Genomic DNA, 14,345 nt, shown 5'->3' with positions numbered 1-14,345 from the left:
CCATGTTCACAATTATACTGTTATTATACTAATTAAAAAATACCCCATATATATATTTAAAAAATCTCAGCATAGAGCAGATCTTAATTTAATATAATAAAACAATACTGTAATGCTTGTTTAGATGTAGGCCAATGTGGTCAGCTGTTATCTTTTTTCTACAAGCATGTTACATACATCTTAAAAAAAAAAAACCAATCCCAGCAAACATAGCATTATTAATATACAAACTCAGCTGAACTAATAATTTAAAAAACACCCCATCTTTGCCCATGCAGATAAAGCAGATCAAATGACACCTGTGGACCACACTAATCAGCTGATCAATTAATTGCAGCCCTATGCTATTCACTGCCTCTCTCCCAGCACCCATGTCCTACAGACTTTAGACTAGGATCCTCATCATATCTGACACAATTTTGTTCATGCCCAATGTATAGAATTTTGTCTCTCTTAAACCAACTTCAAGTAGTGGAGCAAATATAACTTCCCCTTTCTGAAAAAAAACCCAAAACAATTTAAAAAACCCACAAAACCAACCACCACCCAAAAAACCCCCACCCCAATAAATTTCCTATCAAGCCACTAAATCTTACGTGCAGCCACCTCAAAATAAATTAACCCATGAGCACTGTCTTCGCTCCCACAAAATCATTTGTTCCAATTTCTTTCTTTACATCAACCAAATCAGCTGCCACCTTAATAAAAAGTTATAAAATACACATTTGGACTATATGACTTTTGATTAGTGATAGGATTCTGATATGGTTATGTATTCCAGGAATGCTACTTTAAATTTTAATATTTACTTTTATTATGGAGTGGTAAAGCTGGGTTGGGAATAATCATCTATTATTCACTCTGCAGTGTGTCAGAAGCACAACTTACCTTCCACAGAAAATTTGTACGTGCATTCATCTAGAATTTAATAGCGAATTCAGTAACTGTAGAGTTCAGTTTGGTAAGTACCTAACAAATGCTACTTTATACTATTAAAGCTTAATTAAAATGCTGTTGTAATATACCACTGTAAGTGACACATACCAATTCTGAAAATGCTAATGGGCATCTTCTGACAACTGGTAACTTCTATCCTACGTATACAGAAAAAAAATTAAGTTATTCATCTCACCCTGAAGAGCACATACAGTCTTCCCAGATGTTTTGTTTGTGCAGCTAATACTTAACGCTGTAGGGCACGAACTTTCCGAAACAGTCAAGAAGTTCCTCTCCTGTGAAGGTTTTTCATTCCTAAGCACTCTAAGCAGCAGCCATTGTTCACTACTTTCTGTCTTACCTACAGGCAAACGCAGCCACCTTTCACCTTCCCCATCACTTGCCATCCGAACAACACCTCCCTCCTAAAACTTAACAGAAGTGATCTTACAAGCTCTTAATGACTTTTAAGCTCTAGTAGTTCCACACAATATACTTTCAAACATAAATTATAGTAACCTAGAGAGATGCTTTCTATAAATCTGTCTGATGGACCATCACTTCAAGCTAAAAAAAAAAAAAAGACTTTTTTTTTTTTAATAATGAGGCAGTAAAAATGTATCAGTTTACAATGATCTCAGAGAGTTGTCCCCAAGCACTGGAAGCATCTCATTTCTATTAGATACCAAAAAGTCATTTTCAAAAGTTAATTAAGAAATAATGCTAATTTTAGTAAAGGGCAGCTTAGTATTCAAAAAAAGTACAAAAACATTTAGCTTTGTATCACTTTTGGAGGAGAAGTAGTTATTCGTTGTGTGTAAAAAAGGACAGCTCTATTTTGACTGAAGTATTTGCTGTAATAATCTTCAGGAAAGGTAACAATCATGTTACAGCCCATCAGCCTCAAGTGCAATTTTATTAACAATAGTCTGTTTCTCTTCTGTTGTCTCTTTTTAATGTTTTAAGATTTCAACACGTATCACAGTAGATGTTGATCTGCTGATATCAAATTACTGCCCAACATCTGTAAATGAGCATCTAAAAAGGAAGCAAGCTTTGCTATTAAAAGAAAAAAAATAAAATCTGTTTTTTAAACAGGATGATCCATCTGTCTCGCCTAGGATGGGAACTTGTAATTATTACAGTTACCAGAGTCCCCAGGTGAAAGTTTTTCCAAGTAGCTGAGAGGCTGCAAGAGGAAACACTGCCGGTGGCCTGCAGCACATACGGGCTGTGCTACACAGGAGCCAGCTAAGGCTGGTCCATGCTACCCTGACAGGTAGGAATCATGTGTCTCCATTATCTCAAATACACCTTGTACCTCCAAATAGAAATACAAAATAGTAGTAAAAATAAATAGAAACACAGCTAGTAAAAACGACCTTAAAAAAGGGGGGAATTTCTCGAAAAGGAATGAAAACCTCTTTCACACCTACCAAACGGCTTAAATACATCCAGTAAACAAAGAGTATCAAAACGTCAAAGTGCCCAGTTATCCGGACTCTCGCCTACGGCCCCAGACAAAGCACTCGATGCTCTAGCAACGCCTCACACACTGCAAGTTTCTGCCGCGGCAGCCATGCGCCCAGAACGCGTGAAAAAAAGCCGTGCAAGTTTACAAAGCAAACGGCACCACAAGCCACAACCAAGTTTTGATACCATTACTAACATCCTCCGCAGAGCCTCGCGTACGAGCCTCGCAAAACCGCCCGAAACCCTCCATGTGCTCTAAACCCTCTCGCCCAGCGCGGGTCCCACCGCCCGCCTGCCCCTCGCCGACGCCAGCACTGCCCTCCGACCGCTCCGCCGGCGGCCCGAAGCCCCCGCCGGGCGGGCCAGCTCGGCTCCGGGACGGCAGGCGCGCCGCCAGCAGCGCGGCGGGGCCCGTCCCGCCCGGCGCAGGGGGCCGGGCGCGGCAGCGGCGGGGCCGGGGCCGGGGCCGGGGCAGCCCCCGCGGCGGGGCTGCGGCCGGCTCTTTGCGGCCGCGCCGCCGGCCCTCCCCCGCCCGCCCGCCCCCCCCGCCGCAGCCCTGCCCGGCGAGGGGAGGGCGCCCCCTGCTGCCTCCCTCCCGCACTCCGCCCCGCGCCGCCGGCTGGGCTGCGGTGCATTTTGGGTGGGGGCTGGTATTTTCCTTCCACGGCCGTAAACCGGGAGCGACGATACCGACCTAACGGGAGGCGGGAGGGCACCGCCGGCATCGCGTACGCCGTGGTACTTGTTGTGGAAATGTCACCCCCCCCCGCCCTGCCTCCTCCGCCCCCGGGCTGCAGCCGCCAAGCGAAGGGGGTGCGTGACAAGGGGGGTGCAGCGCCCGGCAGCGGAGCGAGGCTTTAGGGTTCGCTTTCCCCCGCCTTTGTCTGAGACACGGGTGTCGGCAGCTATAGCCCAGGGTAGGGAAAGGAGGGATGGGTGAGTCAACGTTGCTCCATCCTGCAGCTGGTGCTCGGCTCGGGATACCAGCGGCGGATCGCGCCTTTTCCCGCAGGCAGGCAGGCAGGGCAGGGCAGGGCAGAGACACCTCGGCTGCCGGAGGGAGGCTGCTCCCCATTCATCGCACGGCAGCCAGCACCTCGCTCCAGCGCCAACTCCGCCCGCGGGGACCTGCGCCCGGCTGCCGGCAGGCTGCGGGCAGCGCCGGGATGCTGGACCCATTCACCGGCTCATCATCCCGCTCACTTCGCCTTACCGCCAGCGCAGCCCTCGCCATCGCAGCCGCTGCCGGGACACATCCGTGTGTGGTCCCCCCCCACCGGGAGGGGGAAGGGAGGAGGCTGGGGCTGCATCTGCCGCGCGGGCCCCGGGCAGAAGGGAGGGAAGCCGGCAGCGTCGCGGTCCCCGCAGCCGGCCGGAGCAGAAGCGGCCTCCGTACGGCGGCGAAGTCTCTTCAACATGTGTGCGGCCGGGGGAGGGGGCCGCCTGCCAACTCCGCAGCCCCCCGGCTGCAGCGGGCAGGGCGGCGGGCTCGGCGCGGGACTCCCGCCCCGCCGCCGGGGTGGGGGACGGGGCTGCCGGGGGCCGCGGCACGGCCGGGCGGAGGGAGGGAGGGAGAGAGGGGGCGGGCGGGGGCTGCCCCCGCCCGGGTCGGACCGCGGACTCGCGCACACACCTACCTGACTGGGGCTCTCCTCAGCAGCGAGGGCGGGCGCTCCCCCGGCACCTCTGGCTGGGGGTGGGGGTGCGCGGAGCTGCCTCCCTGGCGCCGCCCGGGTCCCTGGGCGGGCGGGCGGAGCGGAGCCGGCGGCGGCGCGGGGGAGACAAAGGGGGCTGGATGGCGGGGGCGAGTGTGCGGGGGTGGCCTATGGTGAGCGGGTCCCGGGGGCGGGGGCGGCGGCGGCGGCTTCACTGGGCTCGGTCCCCGGGGCGGGGTGTGGGGCTCCGGGGCGGGGGGCTCCCTGGGCGCCCTGCAGACAATACAGCCGGGTCCCTCCTGCCCAGAACCTGCCCTGGCCAAGATGGCGGCCGAGAAAGAGCGGAAGTGACGCGAAACTCTCATTAGCATACGGGACTCATTGTCCGGCGGGAGGGGAGGGGGCCGCGCCCCGGGGGGGAGGGGGCCCGAGCCCCGGTGGATTCCCGCTGGCCTGGCCCCCATCCCGCCCCGCGGGCCGCGCCCCGGCAGCGGCGGGCGGGCGGGTTACATAACCCCGCCGAGCGGGGGCGGGGGAGGGGGGGGGCTCTCGCGAGAGAGACGGAGGGAGCCGGCGGCGGCGGCGGCGGCGGCAGCGGCGGGATCTACCCCGGCCCCGCTAGGAGGCGCCGCGCCCTGCGGCTGGGTCCGGAGAGGGAGCTGACGCCGCCCGGTTATCCCTCCGCCGCCCCCAGCCGGGACTACATCCTGTCCTGAGGGGCCTCCGCCGCCGGGGCGGGGGCACGCGCCTGGCGAGCAGCACGCCCACGTGACCGCGGTGCGCGCACGTGACCGCGCGGCCGGGAGCACACGGTCCCGTGCCGCGGCGAGCGGCGGCCGCGGCGGCGCCTCAGGGCGCGCCCGCCCCGCTCCGCGCGCCGCCGCCGGGCCGCAGCCCGCCCCCGGGGCGGGGCGGGGCCACCCCGCGCGCGCGGCCCCCGGGGACCGCGCCCCGCCCGGCCCCGCGCCCCGCGGCGGAGCCCCCGCCGCCCGCGCCTCGCCTCACACCATGGACAGCGCCGCCGGCGGCGCGGCCTCCGGGGCCGGGGCCGCGGCCCCCTCCCCTCGGCCTCGGCCTCGGCCCCTCGCCTCGGCCTCGGCCTCGGCCTCGGCCCCGAGGCGGCCCGCCACAGGCGGCGGGCGGGCGGCTGGGGGCGGCCCGCGCCCGGGCGTGCCCTTCCAGACCCGTCGCAGCCCGCTGCCGGACGGCCGGGCTGGCCGGTCCCGGCGCCGGGGTGAGCCGCAGGCCGGGCGCAGCCGAGGGGAGGGCGGGAGGCTTCGAATTGGGCGACGGCTCTTTCGAGTGCCTCGTTAGGGACCCGCGCTGCAGGGGTCACCGCCGTGAGCTACCACGAGATTGATCAGGAAGTTCGGTGAGGTGGCAGAGGACGGGGCTGATTTACACGCTGCTGCTCCCTGAAATCTAAATGTGTTGTGCTTTGGCTTAATTTACTGCAGGCAAGCACCCAAAGGTGGATGTGTGTCATGTTTGTGGCGAGCTTTGTGCATACGTGTTCCCGCACATACATGCAGGAGACAAAGAATCGGCTTCAGAAGTGTCATTTCAGAGCAGTAACATCTGGATCGTGACAAGACTCCACGTGCCATTCTTCCTCCTGGATCAGGACTAACATGCTCAAGATCTCTTCAACAAACGAGGCCCAATTCTATGGCACAGTGAAAAAAAAACCTACAAGGGTGTAGAATGGTGGCTTTTGTTACTTCAAAAATACACCAACACTTGAAGGACGAAGTAAAGTGTAATTCCTTCCATCCTCAGCATTCAAAACCTTTCTGGTTCAGAGTGACACGTTTTGCAGTTAAGCCTTACAATACTAGAAAGAAAAGTCCGTGTTTTCGAATCATTGCCTGGAGTATAAAAGCATAGAAAAGTTGTCATAAATTACTTAGACTTCATAAAATTCAAGGATCTCCTACATTTTCAAGTGACTGATACCCTGAAAATGCGTACGCCGAATTGTGTTTGTCACAATTCACATAAATGGCTTTTATGGAGAATTTAGTGACATTTTGTTGTATTTGTTAGCTTGCTTTAAGACTTTCTAGTTTGGCAGAATTTAGAAGTACGCTGTTTGTCACTGTCTGCAAATCACACCTGCATTTCACCAGGTACTTTCATGGTATCTTCACATCAGTGGTCATAAGAATCGGTAAGTCACGGGAAGTCTTTCATTTACAACAGAATGGAAATACACAAAACTTACCTGCAAAAACAAGGCTTGTGCTTTAGCAACAAAAGGGTTTCTAGACCTGAGGTACTTAAAAGTTCCTCTGCGATGTACATACGTGAAGTATGTCTCAACTAAGGAAAGCAAAGAAAGCTGGTTTGGTTTTTCTATAGTAACTTCAGTTTGCCTTCCAAGAGTAGATATTTTTTTTCTTTGATGGTGCAATTAAGCAAGTATGTTGGAAAACATTTCTGAAACGTTGTCCAGCCAGTACCATATTCAGAAGCTATCAACTGGCTTCTGCTTAAGGCAGTTTGATTGCTATCGACTAAAATACACAACCCCAAACAAACTTTAGGACCTTCCTGTTTCAAGACTTTATTTATGCATTACCATTGACCACTTCTTACTGCACCACATCACTTGTTAGTGGTGCATTATAACACACTTTTACTTACCTAACTTGTCTCTTACTGGTCAGACTTCTGTTTTCTTCTTAAAATTAAATTTTAGAAGAAAGGGAGAAATGTTTGCAGCACATTTAATACAGTGTTGTTACACAAACATTCCTTCTTTCTGAAGGAAGAAAACAAACCATGACGATAAACAATTCTAAATGGTTTGGAGTGAAGAATGATTGCCTCAGTTGCCTCACCTACTGAGAGTTGTACGTCCATATGATGCTTTTGGTTGTATAGAAGAATACTTAACTGAGAAAATTAATTGTAGTAACAGAAACGAGAAATGGAAGTTAGCACACACTGACTTCGATTTGAGGCTGCAAGACACTCTTGGGTCATTTGGTTATGCCTGGCAGATGGGCAAGGGGAGGGTTGGGGAGGATTGTCCCGTTTGACTGTATCTGTCACCACCATACTTTAGGGCTCTAGCATGGATTTATTACACATCAAAAATAAATTTCTAAGAAAATACAACAGCAACAGGAAAAAAATGTGTAAAAATACAACAGCACCAGAAAAACAAATCCCTGACCCATAGACCTTGTAATCTAAGGGTTGAATTTGAGAAAACATAGTAAGAAGTGTCTGAAGGTTAGAGGAACTGAGTTTAATGGAACATGATAATGCAATTGGAAATAGAAATTGTATTTGATAGATATTTAAGGGAATGAACACAACATGAAGGTATGTGCAAAGGATATAGTAGCACAAGCAGAAATAGTTGGAATCCAGGCAGGAGAACTGAACAGGCTTTTGGACATCTTTCCATGTCCTGAATTCTGGGTGCGAGTATAAGCATCAGAGGAATTTTGTATCTTGCTGTAGTTTCTTGATACTTATCAGAAGAAGCCTCCAGGCTAGGCTGGCAGCCAGAGCAGCTAAAGATAGAGAGTCCTCTAACCATTTCCTCAATATCAACAGTATCAAGGAATTTCCAGCTGGAAACAGCATTTCCAGCCATGATGGTGGGACCCAGTCCAGAATTAGGGCCAAAAAGAGTATGGAAAACAATTTGTGAAGACTTCAGAAACTGGAATTTGGTGTGAGGGGGAATTACATTAGATATGGATAGAAAGAAGAGCATCAGAAGGCAGAAATACCCACTCGGCGTGCAAGATGGGTGATGCAGGCAAAGTTTTTTAAGGCAAGGGAGAGAGCAACAGGAGGGAAGGATAATGTAGCAGCAGCAGTTTGAGCAAACGTGAGCCATCGCCTGCTTTGGGGTAAAGTCTGCAACGACGGGGCTGAAAAAATTGAGGGGAAGGATGAGAGGGTATATGTAGAAAGCGGTCCTCAAGTGATGGGCAAGATCTTGTTCTCATTTAGTTCAGTCAGAGTTTTCGTGGTGGTTTGCACAGGGTGACAGTTGTCAACAGTTAGCGAGTTAGGCAAGAAAGATTAGAATAATACAAAGTTTGGATGAAAAGATTGATTTTCAAGGTAAAATTCCAGCAGTGGGCAAGAAGGAGAAAAGGTGTCCTGAGCCCATTTTTCTCCTGTGTGTACAGAGTGAGGTGAAAAAATGAAACAAAAGTTGATGATAATAGTCTTAATATACTTTTTATATTACAGAAGTGGGTATTGTTTCTCACAATAGACTATGGCCACTAGAAAAATCAGTAAAATCATAGCATTGTAAGAGACTAAACACTTAACACCAGAGGGGAGGCAATTAGCATTCCCAAGTTGAATAGGTATAATTGAACATGTGTTGTGTGGCTGATTCAGGTCAAAATTGTGCCCAGGTTCGTAATTGTACTAGTTTAGCAGCAGTACTTTATTTGTTTTTTATTCAAATACAAAATAATTAAGACAACTATCAATGGCTTTAAGCACCTAAGATAATTAATTATGTAATAAATACAAGTAAGTTAATCCTCAGCAGCATTAAGATCACTGCTCTCACAACGATTAGACCCATTAAGCCATCTAGCTCCTATGTTGTTTAGACACTTCATCATCTGTCACCATTCTCTAACCATCTTCCATGAAGATGACTTTGGGAAAAGTCACCAGGAAGGAACCAAATTTAGTCTGTATCAAGATGAAAGCAGGAAAGAACTATCCCTCGACACAGAGTACTCTCCTTCTTTTCTCCTTGTTTTGATATCAGAAGATACTCGTATCAAGCAGGTCTGTGATTGGAGCTGCTTAAGATAGGTTTGCTTGGTTGGTTGGGATAACTTGAAAGGAAAGGTTGATCTCTTAGTCAGGCCAATAAGAAATTTACCTGTTATAAGCAACACTTAAATTTCACTTGGAAGCTGGTCAGTCAAGTATCATGTCCTTTGGAGGTGATGCTGTACTGCCATGACAAACTACATTCCTTCTGTGGTTATAGGATTGACGTCTTAGGTGTTGTCAATGCTTTCAGAAACACTGCATTCAGATTGGATTTACTTAATGAAAGACATTGATTAAAATTGAAAAATCACCTAACTTCAGTATTTCAATAATTTATCACTTTCAAGCAGCTTGTCTTTTTCACTTCCCCTGCATTGTACAATAAGTAATATAATTATTTTGACAGGATCCACCCATCAAAAGTACTGCCATATGCCTTCTTTGCAAGAGCAAGCAGAATGGAACACTGGACTAGAAACCAGAGCTCTCCAAACACATTGCAGTCATGACATGAAATTCGCCATGTAGTAAGTAAATCTGATTATTTTCTTCCTGGGTATCCCCTCTGTAGTTGCACAGAAGTAGTGGGACAGAAGACCCCAAAGCATTCTCAAGCAGTGACTGTAGGAGCTCAGTCAAGATCTTTCCTGTTCTGGAAAAAAAGTAGAAGTATAATTTAGTGCTCAGATTTTCCCCTTCCTGAGAGCACAGCATTTTAGGAGCTAGATAACCATCCTCAGCTTCCTAGGAAACATCAAGTTCTCAGCTGTGGTTTTGCCTGGGTTCACCTCCTAGGGGTGTGACATCTTTGCAAAAAGTCAAAACAGGAAAGAAGTTTGTGAGCCAAACGCAAGCTTGTTTGGGTTTTTTTTATTATGATGCACCATTGTACCAATTTCTGCTGAACAGTCAGTGCAACTAACCTTGCAGGGATAACCTTCCATTTTATTACCTTTGCCCACTGCTGCTTTGTTGAAATCCCTCTCTCAAGGGCTGAGTTTTCAGATCTAATTTTGGATTAAAATTTGCAATTTGGTTTCCTTCTCTCCAGTCCCAATATATTTTCCCCTGAACAGTAACAATCACAGTCTATAAGAAGTTATAAATGGCCACCATGCCTGAAGAAAGAAGGTAAAATGTGGCAGGAACTGAGGAGGAAATTATGCTTAAAAAGTTTCTGTCTTTACAGAGGTTCTGTGATTACCTTCTTTATTCATGTCTTCTACACATGGCGTCTTGGAGGTAATACGTCGTAAAACAATGGTAAAGTTTGATAAGCAATACTCTCGTCTGCATGTATGCTGTTCATACTGGTCCTAATGTTAAAATTTGCCTACAACTCTGGAATGCTAACTGTTGAAAAGCTGCTGCTGAAGTCATCAATGTATTGAACTCAGTAAGCAATCTGTCAATTCATTTGTGCCAAGATTTCAATCCATGCTTATACTTGGAAACTTGATAGACCCTTAAATAAATATTATTGATTAGTCATCACTATTTTTTACTGTTGATATGCAGAAGGTTGTGCAACCTTGCAGTTGGCTTTCTACACAGTCCACTGGAAAATATGTTTCATGATAGTGCTTACATTGGCAGCTAGGTACATCTTTATTGCAGGCTCAGATTAAAGCCTCAGATTAAAAAAAAAACCCCAAAACCAAACCAAAACTGAAGCCAACTCCCTTCAACCTCAGATCAGACAAATCCTCACCACAAGACCCAAAACAGATAAGCTAGGGATCTCATTTTGATACTGGTTTCACATTCAGTGGGATACATTAACCAGGCCTTGGTTGTCTGAAGTGGTTGTCCCAGCCTCAGAATTATAATGCTCTAGGTCAGAGGGATTAAACTGCTTGACCTTGTGAATTACATACCTAAATCTTCATATGACTAAGAGTGACAAAATCCACACCTCAGGGTAGGAACCTGTATTGCATATCCCTGAGGCAGGACTATTGAGGGTGTTAGGGGCATGAGGAGACCACAGCTGCTCACAGTCCAGCTGCCATGTGGTGTAGTTGATCCGGTGCCAAGTCCTTGGACACGAGGGGGTATCAAATTTAGTAGCCCCCAGTTATATGTTTCATCTCACAGCAGGGGCTCCAGATTGTCTGATAAAAACTTCATGCTAATACAGGGCTGCTTAAGTCACGCAGCAGAGCTCTGACTGGGGATGTGCGTTCCAAAGTACTCTCAAACCAGAGTGCAAGCACCAAACTTAAGTCAAGGATAATCCTTGAGATATGCCATGCAAAACTCCACAACCCATTCTTCTTTAACTTCAAGTCTGTTGGGACTGCATGCTTGAAGTTTAGCAGATGCTTTGGCTGTTCTAATGGATTTGAACAACTGAGCCTGCTGTGTAAGTTTTCATACATCACATTGAATCTCTAGCCCACAATAGTAGAACAAGAGGTCCTCCCAGCGCCTTGCCTGTCTGCCGATGGAGGTAATCAGTTTGCCATTCAGGGGAAAGTGAGTATTACCGGTGCAAAATGTGAGTTACCTTCTTCCCCCTCTTCATTAAACATGCCCAAACAAATACATCCATGATATATACCAATTTAAGCCAGGAAGGAATTAAAACTCCTGTTCTTGCCAAATGATTGAGTGCTTGCAGACACAGATTCCTAAGAAAGTATAATAGAGAAAGTACATTAGCAGAGTATTTGTGCCTTCATAGGAAATGAATATGGATGTAATTAAGAAAAGCTGATTTATGCAGAACTGTAAAACGAGGGACATAAAATGAAAAATTCTCTGTAAATGTCAAGTCAGTGTTTTGTGGTGGCCAAAACAAGGCACATAGAGTATTGCAATGGTATTAAGAAAGGAACTGAAAACTGAAATGCCACTATATAAATCCCTAGTACATGAATATTTAAGACATTGTATGGAGTTCTAGGCACCTGATCTCTAAAGATTATAGTACAACTGTTGTTCTACTATAGTCTGCTACTAACATTTTGAGAATAGCAACACATAGTGTGGCTTCTTGTCTGAGGAAATTAAAAAGACAAGACTGAGTATGATGAGGGGATAAGCAGGGTCTATAAAACCAGGAAAAGGCAAATGGGAAAAAAGAAATAGGGAACATAGAATCATAGAATCATAGAATGGTTTGGGTTGGAAGGGACCTTAAAGATCAGCTAGTTCCAATGCCCCTGCCACAGGCAGGGACACCTTCCCCTAGACCAGGGTGCTCAAAGCCCCATCCAACCTGGCCTTGAACACTTCCAGGGATGGGGCATCCACAGCTTCTCTGGGCAGCCTGTTCCAGTGCCTCACCACCCTCATAGTGAAGAATTTCTTCCTTATATCTAATCTCAATCTACCCTCTTTCAGTTTAAAACCATTACCCTTGTCCTATCACTACACTCCCTGATGAACAGTCCCTCCCCATCTCTCCTGTAGGCCCCCTTTAAGTACTGGAAGGCTGCTATAAGGTCTTCCCGGAGCCTTCTCTTCTCCAGGCTGAACAACCCCAACTCTCTCAGCCTGTCCTCATAGGGGAGGTGCTCCAGCCCGCGATCATTTTCATGGCCTTCCTCGGGACCTGCTCAAGCAGGTCCATGTCTTTCTTCTCAGGAGTCCCCAGAGCTGGATGCAGTACTCCAGGTGGGGTCTCACCGGAGCGAGTAGAGGGGCAGAATCGCCTCCCTGGACCTGCTGGTCACACTTCTTTTGATGCAGCCCAGGATGCAATTGGCTTTCTGGGCTGCGAGCGCACATTGCTGGCTCATATTCAGTTTTTCATCCACCAGTACCCCCAAGTCCTTCTCCACAGGGCTGCTCTCAATCCACTGACTGAGAACATCGGATGAACTTATTAGGCAGTAAGCTTAAAATAAATTACTTCACAAAATACATGTATTAAAATTGTTGAACGCATTGCTATAGGATGCTGTAGAAGCCGAAACTTTAAATGGATTCAAAAAGCAATCAAATTCTTAGAAAACACAAGGAACCATTAAAAGGTCCAGACCTTCTTGACCTCTGGCTCCAAAAGACCCTGTATTACTGACCATTGGTGTATTTGGGCAAAGATCATACTAGCTGTGTTTCTCACTTGCTTTCATTCTGCATCCATTGTTGAGCACTGTAAGAGATAGTATAGCCATTCCTGCACAACTTCCTTCTTACGTTATAAACCATTCTTCCCCTACAATACATATTATTTTAAAATTTTTGGGTTTATGTGAAGCATTTACATAGGTGGTCTTCAAATACAAAGAGGGTTGATTAAAAGAAGCTGCGAACAAGTTCAAGTAACTCACAGAGTTTCTGTTGAGCAACCTGGTCTAGTGGAAGGTGTCCCTGCCCATGGCAGGGGGCTGGGACTACATGATCTTTAAGGTCTGTTCCAACCCAAACCATTTTATGATTCTATGTTAAAAAAAAACAAAACAGTTTAAATAGCACCAAGCGATGGCTATTTCATCCCATTATTTGCTAAAAATATACTATCTTTATTAAAGAAGGACCTCTGAACACTGGTTACAGCATTACAATATTTATTTTTCATGAACTCTCACAGCAGTGCATGCGAGAGAAAAGGCCAGTGATAGAATGCAGTCTTAAGAGCTTGTTTTTGCAATGTTTTCCTATGTACAGAACACTGTTCGAGTACTGGTGAGGTTCTACAGGGCCAGATCCAAGTGCTCAAAGACAGGGAATACTTGAGAACCAGATGTTTTTAGTCACCTCAGTGGAGAAACTAATTGGAAATAAAGTACTGCAGGCTGAGCAGCACTAACGGAAAGTACTGAGGGAAAGGATGAAGGGAGAGGTGATTGAGGCCAGTTCTGGGCAAAGATTCTGTTGTTTGTTTTTTTTTAACTCAACATTAACAGCATACTATTCTGTGATTCTCCCCTCTACAAGTGCATGGAGGGTCAAATGCACAAACAACAGCTACCTCTTCTCAAGTTCAGGCTTTTAAAACTTACTGTAAGACAACTTCTGAAAGTGCATTCAACTGCAGCCCAGTCCCCTTTTTTTTGAAGAAATATACAGTCTTTTTGCTAGGAAAAAAACACCATATGGTTTTCATGGTATATATTATGAAATATATATATGTGTGTATCCCATTAACTCAGGGAACGTGTGTATGTTCTTACTTCTGCTTCTTTCCCCTGGATCCATGTATTAGTTCCTTTCAATAGTGCTTTCTACAAGTAGTTTGGTGCAGGCTATCAAAATCAGTTTCACTCTTGTGACCTTTTCTTGTTTCAAGAAGTATTGTAGAGCGTCTCCATGGGTCCTGATGCCATGAAGCACTTGTTTTCATTTCTTTATAGCACTTCTTTCTTGATAATTTAACTACCATTACCTTTAAGCATAATAAGAAATATTACCTATTTATCTAAAAACTACATATAGCCCAGTCACATTTCAAATTTTCACATACTGGAACACACAAAATATGCCATGTAGTATGATCCTAATTTGTATGTAGAAGCACCTTCCTCCAAACACGATCTCATAAATAGATAAATGAAGGAA

The 14,345-nt window shown here is 47.1% G+C and overlaps 1 protein-coding gene and 1 long non-coding RNA gene across 21 annotated transcripts in view; one reads left to right on the top strand and one right to left on the bottom strand.

Moving 5' to 3' along the window:
* The window catches only part of ADNP (activity dependent neuroprotector homeobox), a 33,224-nt gene extending 28,992 nt beyond the window's left edge, over positions 1-4,232 (bottom strand). For 9 of the 19 annotated variants that reach the window (XM_072878898.1, XM_072878901.1, XM_072878899.1 and 6 more), the window contains exons 1-2: positions 4,047-4,232; positions 1,045-1,094 (exon numbers count right to left, since the gene is read on the bottom strand). The gene's annotated coding sequence lies outside the window, so the exon portion shown is untranslated. Of the gene's footprint in view, positions 1-1,044; positions 1,095-1,132; positions 1,494-2,372; positions 2,838-4,046 lie in introns of those variants that run through there. The other 10 variants (XM_072878902.1, XM_072878903.1, XM_072878888.1 and 7 more) reach the window with 7 other exon arrangements.
* A 948-nt stretch (positions 4,233-5,180) lies between these two features.
* Positions 5,181-10,296, top strand: LOC140659352 (uncharacterized). 2 transcript variants are annotated; one of them, XR_012045106.1, is made up of 4 exons: positions 5,181-5,436; positions 5,522-6,234; positions 9,244-9,364; positions 10,027-10,296. It is a non-coding gene; the product is annotated as an uncharacterized lncRNA (long non-coding RNA). The 2 variants fall into 2 exon arrangements; XR_012045105.1 differs by having other exon boundaries at positions 5,181-6,234.
* The last annotated feature ends 4,049 nt before the right edge of the window (positions 10,297-14,345 follow it).

The sequence above is a fragment of the Ciconia boyciana genome, chromosome 14 (assembly GCF_034638445.1).
Source record: "Ciconia boyciana chromosome 14, ASM3463844v1, whole genome shotgun sequence".
Classification (NCBI taxonomy): Eukaryota; Metazoa; Chordata; class Aves; order Ciconiiformes; family Ciconiidae; genus Ciconia; species Ciconia boyciana.
The sequence above is the reverse complement of the archived record's forward strand: the minus strand, read 5'-3'. Positions and strand labels throughout refer to the sequence as shown.